This window comes from Engystomops pustulosus, chromosome 5 (assembly GCF_040894005.1).
Source record: "Engystomops pustulosus chromosome 5, aEngPut4.maternal, whole genome shotgun sequence".
Lineage (NCBI taxonomy): Eukaryota > Metazoa > Chordata > Amphibia > Anura > Leptodactylidae > Engystomops > Engystomops pustulosus.
Genome location: NC_092415.1, coordinates 7,965,479 through 7,978,006, shown reverse-complemented (window position 1 = coordinate 7,978,006; position 12,528 = coordinate 7,965,479). Strand labels below are relative to the sequence as shown.

The following is a 12,528-nucleotide window of genomic DNA, read 5'->3' as shown; positions in this document are numbered from 1 at the left end:
GGGGGGATGTATGTACTTGTATACAGTATATCACTGAATGGGGGGGATGTATGTACTTGTATACAGTATATCACTGAATGGGGGGGATGTATGTACTTGTATACAGTATATCACTGAATGGGGGGGATGTATGTACTTGTATACAGTATATCACTGAATGGGGGGGATGTATGTACTTGTATACAGTATATCACTGAATGGGGGGGGATGTATGTACTTGTATACAGTATATCACTGAATGGGGGGATGTATGTACTTGTATACAGTATATCACTGAATGGGGGGGGATGTATGTACTTGTATACAGTATATCACTGAATGGGGGGGATGTATGTACTTGTATACAGTACATCACTGAATGGGGGGGATGTATGTACTTGTATACAGTATATCACTGAATGGGGGGGGGGTGTATGTACTTGTATACAGTATATCACTGAATGGGGGGGGGGTGTATGTACTTGTATACAGTATATCACTGAATGGGGGGGATGTATGTACTTGTATACAGTATATCACTGAATGGGGGGGGTGTATGTACTTGTATACAGTATATCACTGAATGGGGGGGATGTATGTACTTGTATACAGTATATCACTGAATGGGGGGATGTATGTACTTGTATACAGTATATCACTGAATGGGGGGGGGGGGGGGTGTATGTACTTGTATACAGTATATCACTGAATGGGGGGGGGATGTATGTACTTGTATACAGTATATCACTGAATGGGGGGGGGATGTATGTACTTGTATACAGTATATCACTGAATGGGGGGGATGTATGTACTTGTATACAGTATATCACTGAATGGGGGGGGATGTATGTACTTGTATACAGTATATCACTGAATGGGGGGGGGATGTATGTACTTGTATACAGTATATCACTGAATGGGGGGGGGGGATGTATGTACTTGTATACAGTATATCACTGAATGGGGGGGATGTATGTACTTGTATACAGTATATCACTGAATGGGGGGGATGTATGTACTTGTATACAGTATATCACTGAATGGGGGGGGATGTATGTACTTGTATACAGTATATCACTGAATGGGGGGATGTATGTACTTGTATACAGTATATCACTGAATGGGGGGGATGTATGTACTTGTATACAGTACATCACTGAATGGGGGGGATGTATGTACTTGTATACAGTATATCACTGAATGGGGGGGGATGTATGTACTTGTATACAGTATATCACTGAATGGGGGGGATGTATGTACTTGTATACAGTATATCACTGAATGGGGGGGATGTATGTACTTGTATACAGTATATCACTGAATGGGGGGGATGTATGTACTTGTATACAGTATATCACTGAATGGGGGGATGTATGTACTTGTATACAGTATATCACTGAATGGGGGGGATGTATGTACTTGTATACAGTACATCACTGAATGGGGGGGATGTATGTACTTGTATACAGTATATCACTGAATGGGGGGGGTGTATGTACTTGTATACAGTATATCACTGAATGGGGGGGGGGTGTATGTACTTGTATACAGTATATCACTGAATGGGGGGGGGTGTATGTACTTGTATACAGTATATCACTGAATGGGGGGGGGTGTATGTACTTGTATACAGTATATCACTGAATGGGGGGGATGTATGTACTTGTATACAGTATATCACTGAATGGGGGGGGGGTGTATGTACTTGTATACAGTATATCACTGAATGGGGGGGATGTATGTACTTGTATACAGTATATCACTGAATGGGGGGGGGGTGTATGTACTTGTATACAGTATATCACTGGGGGGGGATGTATGTACTTGTATACAGTATATCACTGGGGGGGGGATGTATGTACTTGTATACAGTATATCACTGGGGGGGATGTATGTACTTGTATACAGTATATCACTGAATGGGGGAAATGTATGTACTTGTATACAGTATATCACTGAATGGGGGGGATGTATGTACTTGTATACAGTATATCACTGAATGGGGGGATGTATGTACTTGTATACAGTATATCACTGAATGGGGGGGGGGATGTATGTACTTGTATACAGTATATCACTGAATGGGGGGGATGTATGTACTTGTATACAGTATATCACTGAATGGGGGGGATGTATGTACTTGTATACAGTATATCACTGAATGGGGGGGATGTATGTACTTGTATACAGTATATCACTGAATGGGGGGGATGTATGTACTTGTATACAGTATATCACTGAATGGGGGGGATGTATGTACTTGTATACAGTATATCACTGAATGGGGGGGATGTATGTACTTGTATACAGTATATCACTGAATGGGGGGGATGTATGTACTTGTATACAGTATATCACTGAATGGGGGGGGGATGTATGTACTTGTATACAGTATATCACTGAATGGGGGGGGATGTATGTACTTGTATACAGTATATCACTGAATGGGGGGGGGGTGTATGTACTTGTATACAGTATATCACTGAATGGGGGGGATGTATGTACTTGTATACAGTATATCACTGAATGGGGGGGGGGTGTATGTACTTGTATACAGTATATCACTGAATGGGGGGGGGGTGTATGTACTTGTATACAGTATATCACTGAATGGGGGAAATGTATGTACTTGTATACAGTATATCACTGAATGGGGGGGGGATGTATGTACTTGTATACAGTATATCACTGGGGGGGGGGGATGTATGTACTTGTATACAGTATATCACTGAATGGGGGAAATGTATGTACTTGTATACAGTATATCACTGGGGGGGGGATGTATGTACTTGTATACAGTATATCACTGAATGGGGGGGATGTATGTACTTGTATACAGTATATCACTGAATGGGGGGGATGTATGTACTTGTATACAGTATATCACTGAATGGGGGGGGGTGTATGTACTTGTATACAGTATATCACTGGGGGGGGGATGTATGTACTTGTATACAGTATATCACTGAATGGGGGGGGGGGATGTATGTACTTGTATACAGTATGTCACTGGGGGGGATGTATGTACTTGTATACAGTATATCACTGAATGGGGGGGATGTATGTACTTGTATACAGTATATCACTGGGGGGGGATGTATGTACTTGTATACAGTATATCACTGGGGGGGATGTATGTACTTGTATACAGTATATCACTGGGGGGGAAATGTATGTACTTGTATACAGTATATCACTGAATGGGGGAAATGTATGCACTTGTATACAGTATATCACTGAATGGGGGGGATGTATGTACTTGTATACAGTATATCACTGGAGGGGGATGTATGTACTTGTATACAGTATATCACTGAATGGGGGAAATGTATGTACTTGTATACAGTATATCACTGGGGGGGATGTATGTACTTGTATACAGTATATCACTGGGGGGGATGTATGTACTTGTATACAGTATATCACTGAATGGGGGAAATGTATGCACTTGTATACAGTATATCACTGAATGGGGGGGATGTATGTACTTGTATACAGTATGTCACTGGGGGGGATGTATGTACTTGTATACAGTATATCACTGAATGGGGGGGATGTATGTACTTGTATACAGTATGTCACTGGAGGGGGATGTATGTACTTGTATACAGTATATCACTGGAGGGGGATGTATGTACTTGTATACAGTATATCACTGGGGGGGAAATGTATGTACTTGTATACAGTATATCACTGAATGGGGGAAATGTATGCACTTGTATACAGTATATCACTGAATGGGGGGGATGTATGTACTTGTATACAGTATATCACTGGAGGGGGGGGGATACAAGTCCATATATGATATGTCACTGGGAGTCTGGCTGTGAGGGTCCTTATGATATAATGGACTGGTGTGGGGGCTCTGATAATGTAGGTGAAGGGGCAGGAGCCCTGTCTGTGTTTTGGCCAGGCCGTACAGGAGGTATTTCTCTTTATGCTATGAGCCGGCGTGTACAGAAACCTCCAGGAGGAGCCAGCAATCCATGGAGTCCACTATCACCACTGTCACATCTAAGAGGGGATAGAATCCAATACTAGGGATTTACCTTCTATAACAGCTACAGCAATAGGATGGTCTTCAGTTAGGGGGACATGTGCCCCATCTATGTACCCCTGACATTGGTGAAACATGGCCATAGAGGTGGTGACAACCGCAGATGAGGAGACCAACATGGGGCACAAGGGACAATGTCCAATTCTGGACAAATTCTACATTTTCCCATAAATGTAACCAATGGCCATGACCAATGACATCATTACAGACCCCGGTAGCCATGTCCATGACATTCCCCCATCCGGATACTATGCGAGGAGAGCGCTGGATGTGACCGGCTGAGCACACACCATCCTCCTGCGGCTATTCCTCTCCTAATCCTACACAGCACATGACCACATCAGTCATTGCCAGAGAGAAAACATCCTGCGATAACAGACCGCCACATCCCGGGATGAAGGATGTCTCACTGCCACAAAATCATCATTAAAGGAGCGAAGAGCAGTGAAACATGGCGGCTTCCTTCTAAATGCAGCGCCACACCTGTCCGTGGGTTTCATCGGGTATTGCAGCTCAGCACTAAATCACGTCATTGCAGCAGAGATACAATACTATATACAACCTATAGACAGGGGTGCCATGGTTTTCTAATTATGGACAACCCCTTTAATTGTGACTCTGATACAGTCGCATGACATGACAGCGGCCTCTCTCCACTCCTGCTCCGTATCATATCATCTGCTGGAGCGGAAGCGCCTTGTCCTCCATGACTCATGTTACCGGAGCTGACAATTATCTGGAATCCAAGAATTGTGAAATGCAAAGGATTTATCACAGCACAGAAGTCAGAACTTTGTCTCATAGTCCTCCCACAAATACAGTGCATGCCTCTCCTGAAATACTCTGTGCTGCTGGGGGAGGCAGCATCTCCCTCCTCAGACACACATACAGCTCGGTCCAAACTAACAGTCACAGTAACAGAGAGATCACTGACTGCACTGTTCATCCTGAAATACTCTGTGCTGCTGGGGGAAGCAGCATCTCCCTCCTCAGACACACATACAGCTCGGTCCAAACTAACAGTCACAGTAACAGAGAGATCACTGACTGCACTGTTCATCCTAAAATACTCTGTGCTGCTGGGAATCTCTGGGATCTCCCACTTCCTTCCTTACTCCAGGACACTCAGGCTCATCACTACAGCCCTTCCTCACTTCAATGAAAAGTTCACTGCCCTCCAAGATATCAACTCCATCTCTGCTGATGGTTTGTTACAATGTATCAGCACAGGTCACAGAACACTTGAAAGAATTACAGATAACCCTGCAGACTGAAGAGCTCAAAACCTGGTGTAGCCTGTGATCAGATCAGGGCGACATTCACAATCTAACCCCAAAATTTATCTGCACAGTCACCAATCTTATAAGATGAAATGTTCTAAATAGCAAACCCAAAGGCAAAGTTTAAGTTTTCATGATCTTAACCCTCCGTCTCACAGAGCAATATATCCAAAGCATCAAGAGAGTAAAATAATTCCCTTATTGCCTCCTGGTATTCACCACTAGGGGGAGCTAAAGAGCTTACAGCATACAAAGCTGTTCACTTACATGGGTATAAAAGTGATGGGCAGGTCTGACCACTGAGACCCCCACAGAATCTCAATATATTGTGAGTCAGAATTAAGACCCTACTGTCCACATACCAAGAACAGGATGGGCAAAACGGAGTCGGCATTTTACACATCGGACTTTCCTTCTGGTAGGAGCAGATCTTTTTACAAGTCAGGGTGTAGAAGCTGAACGGTGAAACTAGTCCTGGTGCGTTCTGGAGGATCCAATATGTCCCCAATGTCCCATTACACATCAATAAATCACCATGTGAAACTGCATCTCCTATTAATGACCTCTGATATACATAGGAACACCCGATAACGAGGAACTCATAAGGGTGAAAGGGAGTCAAAAACTTTAAAAATGCAGCATAACTAAAGAGATTGACAATACATAAAATACCACTCACCTGCAGAGAAGGAAAGTCTTGAAATATCTGGAAAACAAAGAGAAAATCAGTATTAGAGAAATATCTGTTCAAATGATAAGTAATGTAATTTATGTACACAGTGACTGCACCACCAGCAGAATAGTGAGTGCAGCTCTGGGGTATAATACAGGATGTAACTCAGGATCAGTACAGGATAAGTAATGTCATGTATGTACACAGTGACTGCACCAGCAGCAGAATAGTGAGTGCAGCTCTGGGGTATAATACAGGATGTAACTCAGGATCAGTACAGGATAAGTAATGTCATGTATGTACACACAGTGACTGCACCAGCAGCAGAATAGTGAGTGCAGCTCTGGAGTATAATACAGGATGTAACTCAGGATCAGTACAGGATAAGTAATGTCATGTATGTACACACAGTGACTGCACCAGCAGCAGAATAGTGAGTGCAGCTCTGGAGTATAATACAGGATGTAACTCAGGATCAGTACAGGATAAGTAATGTCATGTATGTACACAGTGACTGCACCAGCAGCAGAATAGTGAGTGCAGCTCTGGGGTATAATACAGGATGTAACTCAGGATCAGTACAGGATAAGTAATGTCATGTATGTACACAGTGACTGCACCAGCAGCAGAATAGTGAGTGCAGCTCTGCAGTATAATACAGGATGTAACTCAGGATCAGTACAGGATAAGTAATGTCATGTATGTACACAGTGACTGCACCAGCAGCAGAATAGTGAGTGCAGCTCTGGAGTATAATACAGGATGTAACTCAGGATCAGTACAGGATAAGTAATGTCATGTATGTACACAGTGACTGCACCAGCAGCAGAATAGTGAGTGCAGCTCTGGGGTATAATACAGGATGTAACTCAGGATCAGTACAGGATAAGTAATGTCATGTATGTACACAGTGACTGCACCAACAGCAGAATAGTGAGTGCAGCTCTGGGGTATAATACAGGATGTAACTCAGGATCAGTACAGGATAAGTAATGTCATGTATGTACACAGTGACTGCACCAGCAGCAGAATAGTGAGTGCAGCTCTGGGGTATAATACAGGATGTAACTCAGGATCAGTACAGGATAAGTAATGTCATGTATGTACACAGTGACTGCACCAGCAGCAGAATAGTGAGTGTAGCTCTGGGGTATAATACAGGATGTAACTCAGGATCAGTACAAGATAAGTAATGTCATGTATGTACACAGTGACTGCACCAGCAGCAGAATAGTGAGTGCAGCTCTGGGGTATAATACAGGATGTAACTCAGGATCAGTACAGGATAAGTAATGTCATGTATGTACACAGTGACTGCACCAGCAGCAGAATAGTGAGTGCAGCTCTGGAGTATAATACAGGATGTAACTCAGGATCAGTACAGGATAAGTAATGTCATGTATGTACACAGTGACTGCACCAGCAGCAGAATAGTGAGTGCAGCTCTGGGGTATAATACAGGATGTAACTCAGGATCAGTACAGGATAAGTAATGTCATGTATGTATACAGTGACTGCACCAGCAGCAGAATAGTGAGTGCAGCTCTGGGGTATAGTACAGGATGTAACTCAGGATCAGTACAGGATAAGTAATGTCATGTATGTACACAGTGACTGCACCAGCAGCAGAATAGTGAGTGCAGCTCTGCAGTATAATACAGGATTTAACTCAGGATCAGTACAGGATAAGTAATGTCATGTATGTACACAGTGACTGCACCAGCAGCAGAATAGTGAGTGCAGCTCTGGAGTATAATACAGGATGTAACTCAGGATCAGTACAGGATAAGTAATGTCATGTATGTACAGTGACTGCACCAGCAGCAGAATAGTGAGTGCAGCTCTGGGTTATAATACAGGATGTAACTCAGGATCAGTACAGGATAAGTAATGTCATGTATATACACAGTGACTTCACCAGCAGCAGAATAGTGAGTGCAGCTCTGGAGTATAATACAGGATGTAACTCAGGATCAGTACAGGATAAGTAATGTCATGTATGTACACAGTGACTGCACCAGCAGCAGAATAGTGAGTGCAGCTCTGGGGTATAATACAGGATGTAACTCAGGATCAGTACAGGATAAGTAATGTCATGTATGTACACAGTGACTGCACCAGCAGCAGAATAGTGAGTGCAGCTCTGGGGTATAATACAGGATGTAACTCAGGATCAGTACAGGACTGTACATAAGATGCCCGTCCTCTCAGTGATTCCTCTATAGGTGGCGATACAATATATATATATATATATTCGGGTTCCTGCAGGCTCTGCTCTGACTATAGCACAATGTGTCCTATGATAACGAGGTTCTGCAGCGCCGGCCAAGACATTTGTCTCTCTGAATAGATTGCAATCAGAGAAGCGGTGACAACGTGAAATGAAAGGAGAAATCTTTCCAGAAGAGGATCAGGCGCCTCATCAGGACGGTTCACTCTCAGGAAACATCAGTGATGTACAGAAAACTCATCAGAAACATCTCTGCCGGGGTCCGACTTCAATTCATTTCCATTTCAACCCTTTGCTTGCTGTCAGGAAATGGAATTTAAAAAGCATTAAACAAGCAGCCGATGTAGACCATCCCCTGCTGACCAAGGTGGAGGGTTTGTTACAGTGTATCAGAGTGCCTACTTAAGGACGGACCAAGATCCAGTAGCTCATTATCCTGTTCACCGACAGCAAGCAGAGATACTGAACACAATAAGGTAATGCATCCATTTACGAAGGAGTGTAATAGGTGGGGGTCTTCTTGACCGGACCCCTAACATATCAGACTAATATGCCAGCACCTCGTGCAGCAGAATGCCCCTTTTAGCTCTCTAAGCCAATAGGAGGGGTGGAAGGAGACTCCCGGCCTCCTCCGTGGTACCATGGATCTTCCCCTCCATCACTGTACAGATAATGAGATACACCCAGGGCGCAGCAGTAAACAAGCGGATTACGGACGTTCTGACGCTCCACTAATGAGCCCTGCGCGCGGTCAGGTTCACGGTGAGCCGCACACATCTGCAACGCCAAAAACGAGAGGAAATCTCAGCCGGACGGATACAGAATAATTCATGAACAGTAATAGTGCAGAGTCTGTGGTGTCAGGAGCCGAGTAATGCAGCAGGACAGCCGGACTGACACAGCAGTAACCAGGAGCCCCCAGAACACTGCTGTGCCCACTGCAGCCCCCCGGGGTGACCATACAGACTGCAGCAATGTGTGATCAGACCTTTGTGTATGTTGTTAGTAGCAACAGGACTGATTTATATTTCAGGATTGTAACTTCTCCCAGTGTACTGGTTGCATGTCCTCACACTGCTGTGCTCTGTGCTCTCTGTAGCCAGTGTTATGTATTGTCCCTGGAGAGATGTGTAATCAGACCTCACACTGCTGTGCTCTGTGCACTCTGCAGCCAGTGTTATGTAATGTCACTGGAGAGATGTGTAATCATACCTCACACTGCTGTGCTCTGTGCAGCCAGTGTTATGTATTGTCCCTGGAGAGATATGTAATCATACCTCACACTGCTGTGCTCTGTGCTCTATGCAGCCAGTGTTAGGTATTGTCCCTGGAGAGATGTGGAATCAGACCTTTGTGTATGTTGTTAGTAGCAGCAGGACTGTGATATATGGATTTATATACCAGTATTGTAGTGGGCACTTATCCTCACACTGCTGTTCTCTCTCTGCATTAAACTGTTCCACGACTCCTACTATATCCACATTTCACAGTCCTGCTAACAACATACACAAAGGTCTGATTACACATCTCTGTGGGGGAAATACATAACACTGGCTGCAGAGAGCACAGAGCACAGCAGTGTGAGGTCTGATTACACATCTCTCCAGGGACAATACATAACACTGGCTGCAGAGAGCACAGAGCACAGCAGTGTGAGGTCTGATTACACATCTCTCCAGGGACAATACATAACACTGGCTGCAGAGAGCACAGAGCACAGCAGTGTGAGGTCTGATTACACATCTCTCCAGGGACAATACATAACACTGGCTGCAGAGAGCACAGAGCACAGCAGTGTGAGGTCTGATTACACATCTCTCCAGGGACAATACATAACACTGGCTGCAGAGAGCACAGAGCACAGCAGTGTGAGGTCTGATTACACATCTCTCCAGGTGCAATACATAACACTGGCTGCAGAGAGCACAGCAGTGTGAGGACCCCCCCAATTACCAAGTACACTTGGAGAAGATACCATCCTAGAGTATAAATCCATATACCGGTATCACAGCCCTGCTGCTACTAACAAAATACACAAAGGTCTGATTATACATTTCTTCAGAGACAATACTAAACACTGGCTGCAAAGAGCACAGCAGTGTGAGGAAAAGCACCAGGTCCACTTGGAGAAGCTGCAATCATGGAATATTAATCCACATATCACAGTCCTGCTGCTACTAACAAAATACACAAAGGTCTGATTACACATCTCTCCCGGGACAATACATAACACTGTACGGTCACCTGCTGACAGGCTCCTTTAAAGGAGAACAGAACATTCTAGTTTACCTTAAAAATAAAATCGAACACAGACCTGATTGTTCTCACAGCTGTGGGTTTGCCACAGTGTATCATCCAACATTTAGCTGGTTGGAAACAATGTATCAAATCTTCATGGGTTTTAAAGTAAACTAGAATGTTTCCATTCACCTTCAGCAAGCTGAGATCTTGTAAGGTCCTGGAAATCTCCAGCCTGGAGAGGATTTCACCATTAAAATTAAGGGATCCATTCACTGACAGCAAGCAATAAAAATACTTTACGAGTACATGTCATTAATTTGACATCCCTATCCTGGACTTCTGCAGTTGTCCCCATAGTGGGAGTGTGTTACCCCATAAATATCAGTGCTGACCCTACAACAGATCTGCGTCACCCACAGCCATCAGGGAGGGACATGTGGCGGAGGATGCCATCTGTCTGGTGGCGGCACCTGCTGTACTGACAGACGGGAGGCAGCCAGGACCCCAGGAGCCCCCAGTGTAGGGTTTAAAGGGTCTGTCTCATCAGCGTCTGGGGGCAGATCCTGGGACTACGGGGTCCGGTCACTGATGGCCGGTGGTGACTACCAACCAACCTATAAGCCTGGGTGACAGCTCAGAACTTATTATAGAAGACCCCCGGACAACATCTGATGGAGAACAACAAAAGGAACAACTACCCCACTCCTCCATATACAGGATGAGGCCGAGCATCACATAGATGTCACCTGCAGTCCTATGTAACACCACAGATAACACAGTGATATGTCTGAGTACAGATCATGTAGTAGATGTGTCCTGCAGTCCTATGTAACACCACAGATAACACAGTGATATCTCTGAGTACAGATCATGTAGTAGATGTGTCCTGCAGTCCTATGTAACACCACAGATAACACAGTGATATCTCTGAGTACAGATCATGTAGTAGATGTATCCTGCAGTCCTATGTAACACCACAGATAACACAGTGATATCTCTGAGTACAGATCATGTAGTAGATGTGTCCTGCAGTCCTATGTACAGATCATGTAGTAGATGTGTCCTGCAGTCCTATGTAACACCACAGATAACACAGTGATATCTCTGAGTACAGATCATGTAGTAGATGTGTCCTGCAGTCCTATGTAACAGCACAGATAACACAGTGATATCTCTGAGTACAGATCATGTAGTAGATGTGTCCTGCAGTCCTATGTAACACCACAGATAACACAGTGATATCTCTGAGTACAGATCATGTAGTAGATGTGTCCTGCAGTCCTATGTAACACCACAGATAACACAGTGACATCTCTGAGTACAGATCATGTAGTAGATGTGCCCTGCAGTCCTATGTAACACCACAGATAACACAGTGATATCTCTGAGTACAGATCATGTAGTAGATGTGTCCTGCAGTCCTATGTAACAGCACAGATAACACAGTGATATCTCTGAGTACAGATCATGTAGTAGATGTGTCCTGCAGTCCTATGTAACAGCACAGATAACACAGTTATATCTCTGAGTACAGATCATGTAGTAGATGTGTCCTGCAGTCCTATGTAACACCACAGATAACACAGTGATATATCTGAGTACAGATCATGTAGTAGCTGTGTCCTGCAGTCCTATGTAACACCACAGATAACACAGTGATATCTCTGAGTACAGATCATGTAGTAGATGTGTCCTGCAGTCCTATGTAACACCACAGATAACACAGTGATATCTCTGAGTACAGATCATGTAGTAGATGTGTCCTGCAGTCCTATGTAACTCCACAGATAACACAGTGATATCTCTGAGTACAGATCATGTAGTAGATGTGTCCTGCAGTCCTATGTAACACCACAGATAACACAGTGATATCTCTGAGTACAGATCATGTAGTAGATGTGTCCTGCAGTCCTATGTAACACCACAGATAACACAGTGATATCTCTGAGTACAGATCATGTAGTAGATGTGTCCTGCAGTCCTATGTAACAGCACAGATAACACAGTGATATCTCTGAGTACAGATCATGTAGTAGATGTGTCCTGCAGTCCTATGTACAGATCATGT

The 12,528-nt window shown here is 44.1% G+C and overlaps 1 protein-coding gene across 19 annotated transcripts in view; it reads right to left on the bottom strand.

The window, feature by feature from the left end:
• Positions 1–12,528, bottom strand: part of PTK2 (protein tyrosine kinase 2) — a 154,625-nt gene that overhangs the window by 110,261 nt on the left and 31,836 nt on the right. For all 19 annotated transcript variants that reach the window (XM_072151115.1, XM_072151113.1, XM_072151114.1 and 16 more), the window contains one exon: positions 5,996–6,022. The gene's annotated coding sequence lies outside the window, so the exon portion shown is untranslated. The remainder of the gene's footprint in view (positions 1–5,995; positions 6,023–12,528) is intronic.